Below are 4528 nucleotides of genomic sequence, written 5' to 3' on the forward strand. Positions count from 1 at the left end.
GCATTATAAGTGTTACTATATGGGTTATTCCGGGATCTAGAGTTATTGTTACCTATATATTGGACTTCTTCCTCCTCGATGTTAGGGTTGAAAGGTTGATATTCTGTGTATGCTCCTCCTCCATTCGAATCGCACCTCATCACTGGATGTACCTGAGTAGAACCACACAAACCATCAAACTTTTTATTTAAGAGTTCTACTTGGTTAGATAGCATAGTAACTGCGTCGAGGTTGAAAACACTGGCTGCTTTCATCGGCTTTGTTCTCATAACTTGCCACTGATAGTTATTCAATGACATATCCTCAATAAATTCGTAAGCTGCCTCAGGGGTCTTATTATTGATAGTTCCTCCAGCGGCTGCATCAATCATCTGCTGAGTCGAAGGATTCAGGCCATTATGGAACGTTTGAACCTGTAGCCAAAGTGGTAACCCATGGTGAGGGCATCTTCTCAAAAGGTCCTTGTATGTCTCCCATGCATCGTAGAGTGTTTCTAAATCCATCTGCACAAAAGAAGAGATATCATTATGTAATTTGACTGTTTTAGCCGGTGGAAAATATTTTAATAAAAATTTTTCGGTCATTTGTTCCCAAGTAGTGATTGACCCTCGTGGTAATGAGTTCAACCATTGTTTAGCCATATTCTTTAACGAAAAGGGAAACAACTGAAGACGTATGGCATCATCAGAAATTCCATTGATTTTAAATGTATCACAAAATTTTAGGAAATTTGCCAAGTGAACGTTGGGATCCTCGTCCTGCAAACCATCAAACTGAACAAACTATTGTATCATTTGAATTGTGTTAGGTTTTAGTTCAAAATTATTTGCAGCAATAGCAAGTCTAACTATACTTGACTCGGTTCCTGTTAAAGAATGTTTAGCATAAGCATACATAGTGCGCGGAGCAGGATTTTGATTAACAGCAATCGCAGGAGGTAGCGGATTTTCTTGGTTTTTAGCCATCTCCTCGATTGTGGTTTGAATATCGTCCTCTTGCTTGTTCTCCATGTAACTTAAGCTTCACCTTATTTCTCTTTGGTTTCTGCGAACTATGCGATCAATCTCACTGTAAAAAAGTAATGGTCCTGATGGGTTTTTTCTAGTCATAAACTATAAAAAACTGCCAGAAAAAGGGAAAAAGAAGAATTAGTAATAAAAATTAGAACAAAACTTAAATTGCAGTAAAAGTAAATGGCTAAAGTAATAAAAATCGAGTGTTCCTAATATCTTAGTTCCCCGGCAACGGCGCCAAAAAGTTGATACGTGATTTTCGTGACAGGTTTTAAATATTTATAATGAATCATTCTTGAAACTAACTATTATCACGATGAAGGCAAGTGTACCTATCGAACAGTAGTATAGCTTTAGCAAGACAGGATTGTTGAACCCAAAGGAATTAAAAGTACTAGTAATGACTGTCTTTTTATTGTCTAGCCTAAGAATAATGGGGTTTGTTTTAACTAACTAATGAACTAAACTAAGAATTCACAGAAAATAGAATTAGGGAATTACTTTTGGAAAAATGATTGAATTAAGACAATACCTAAGGAAAAATCCACCTAGACTTCACTTGTTATTTGACTCTGAATCGGACGATTTATTCATTTGACTTGATCCGTAGAAATACCTAAGTTATATTATTATCCCTCTCGAGACTAACAATGTCTAACCCTAGGTTGAATAATTGAAATCTCTTTCTAATTAACTCTCTAGGGTTGCATTAACTCGATCTATGGATCCCCTTATTAGGTTTCACCCTAATCCGGCAAAATCTTGTCAACCCTATCTCTAGGCACACAATCAATTTCGCTTAATTATGACAAATGTACTTTTAAATAGGGTCTATTCCTCCTCTGAATAAGAGCTTAACTTGAATCAATATCCTGGAATATCAAAACAAGAATTAAGAACACATAATTAAGAATAAGTCAAATATTTATCATACAATTCAGATAATAATAACAAGATCTATCTTAGGTTTCATTCCCCTTAGGTATTTAGGGGTTTTAGTTCATAACTAAAAAGGTAAACATATTAGAAGAATAATGAATACAAAACATAAAGAAAAACCCAAAACTCCTGAAATGAAATTGAGGGGAGATTTTCAGTCTTGATGATGAATTCGGCTTCTAAGATGGATTAATCGGCTTTCCTTGAGCAGTTCCCTACTTCCTTCCCTCCGTGTCCCCTTTTCCTCCTCCTCTACGGTGTATTTATAGGCTTTAGAATGCCTAAGAACCCTCAAAATTGATATTTTCTGAATTGGACTAAACTTGGGCTCGGTAGGGACATGCCCGTGTGCGATTACTTCAGGCCGTGGTCAAGCCTGTTAAATAAGCACGGGCGTGTGGTACACCCGTGTGGGTCGTGCTTCGATTCTGCCAAATTGACACGGATGTGTGGTCTTCCCGTGTGAGGAAGTCCAGGCCGTGTTGATTTAGTACATTGGCCCATTTTCTCCATTTGAGGCCCGTTTCTCGTTCCTTTCACTCTCCTATGCTCACCTAAGTATAAAACATGAAATTAAGGCATTAGGAGCATTGAATTCACCAATTTTAAGGAAAAATCATCCATAAAATGTGCTAAGCATGGGATAGAAATATGTATAAATTACGGTTTATCATGATTCTTGCTTTAATATTCCAGGATATTAATTCAGGTTCTTGATGTGCTTATTCAGTGGAGGAAAAGTCCCTGTTGAAGAGTAGATCATTCATAATAAAGTGGAGTTGCATGTAATCCCTGTTTAAGAGTAGATCATTCATAATTAAGCATAGTTGCATGCAATCCTAGAGATAGGACGACATAAATCTGCCGGATTAGAGTGAAATCTAATAAGAGAATCCATAGATCGAGGTAATGCGACGATAGGGGTTTTAATTAGAAAGAGATTTCGATTAATCAACCTAGAGTCAGTTGTTTTTAGTCTCAAAAGGGATATTAACATAAATCAGGGATTTCAACGGAATAAGTCAAGTGAATAAATTGTCTAAGTCAAAGGTAATAAGTGAAGTCTAGGTGGATTCTCTCTTGGGTATTGTCTTCTCCATTGGTTTTTCTAAAGTATTTTCCAACTTTCATCTCTTTCGTAATCTTAGTTAAATTAGAAAATTAGTTTAGTTTATAAACATTCTCTTAAATTTTAGGCTAGATAATAAAAAGATAGTAATTACTAGTACTTTTAGTCCTCGTGGATACAATATTTCCGGTCTCACCATAATTATACTACTGTTCGATAGGTGCGCTTGCCTTAAGTTGAATTTTTAGTTAGTTTTACGACCATCAAGTTTCTTCCACCATTGCCGGGAACTAAGATATTAGGAACACTTAATTTTTATTACTTTAGCCATTTTTTTATTTTTATTGCAATTTAAATTTTATTTTGCTGAAATTACTAAATTTTCTTTTATTTACTTCTGGCAGGTTTTTATAGTTTATGACTAGAATAAACCCGTCAGGACCTCTACTCTTTGATAGTGAGATCGAAAACATAGCTTGCAGAAACATATGAGAAATAAGGCGAAGCCTACAATATATAGAGGAATGGCAAGAGGACAATATTCAAACCACAATCGAGGAGATGGCTGATAATTAGAATAATCCGTTACCTCCCATGGTTGCTGCAAACCCAGTAAATCAGGATCCTACTCCTCGTACTATGTATGATTATACTAAACCTACTTTAACAGGAAGCAAATCGAGTATAGTTAGGCCTGCTGTTGCTGCAAATAATTTTGAACTGAAACCTAACACAATTCAAATGATACAACAGTTTGTTCAGTTTGATGGTTTGCAGGACGAGGATCCAAACACTCATTTAGCAAATTTTCTGAAATTCTACGACACTTTAAAGATCAATGGCATTTCTGACGATGCCATTTGCCTTCGGTTGTCCCCATTCTTATTGAGGAACAAAGCTAAACAGTGGTTGAACTCGTTACCTCGAGGGTCAATCACAACTTGGGAACAAATGACCGAAAAATTTTTACTAAAATATTTTTCGCTGACTAAAATAGCTAAATTAAGAAATAATATTTCTTCTTTTGTGCAGATGGATTTAGAAACACTTTATGATGCATGGGAGAAATACAAGGACCTATTGAGAAGGTGCCCTCACCATGAGTTACCCCTATGGCTACAGGTTTAGACTTTGTACAACGGTGTGAACCCCTCAACAAGGCAACTTATTGACACAGCTATTGGTGGAACATTAAACAACAAAACACCTGAAGAGGCTTACAAATTTATTGAAGAGATGTCACTGAAAAACTATTAGTGGCAAGTCATGAGAATGAAGCCGACGAAAGCTGCTGGTGTTTTCAACCTCGACGCGGTTACTATGCTATCTAACCAGGTATAACTTTTAAATAAAAACATTGATGACTTGTATGGTTCTACTCAGGTACATCCAGTGATGAGGTGTGATTCAAGTGGAGGAGGAGTACACACAGATTATCCAACCTTCAACCCTAGAACCGAGGAGCAACAAGTTCAATATATGGGTAATAATAATTCTAGACCTCAAA

General features: G+C 36.3%; 2 non-coding genes across 2 annotated transcripts; one reads left to right on the forward strand and one right to left on the reverse strand.

Moving 5' to 3' along the window:
- The first annotated feature begins 429 nt into the window (after positions 1 to 429).
- On the forward strand, positions 430 to 535 carry LOC121226630 (small nucleolar RNA R71). Its single transcript, XR_005924375.1, has one exon. It is a non-coding gene; the product is annotated as a small nucleolar RNA R71 (small nucleolar RNA).
- Positions 536 to 4020: 3485 nt separating this feature from the next.
- On the reverse strand, positions 4021 to 4127 carry LOC121225462 (small nucleolar RNA R71). The gene has a single exon (XR_005923338.1). It is a non-coding gene; the product is annotated as a small nucleolar RNA R71 (small nucleolar RNA).
- Positions 4128 to 4528: the final 401 nt, after the last annotated feature.

Source organism: Gossypium hirsutum, chromosome A03 (genome assembly GCF_007990345.1).
Source record: "Gossypium hirsutum isolate 1008001.06 chromosome A03, Gossypium_hirsutum_v2.1, whole genome shotgun sequence".
Lineage (NCBI taxonomy): Eukaryota > Viridiplantae > Streptophyta > Magnoliopsida > Malvales > Malvaceae > Gossypium > Gossypium hirsutum.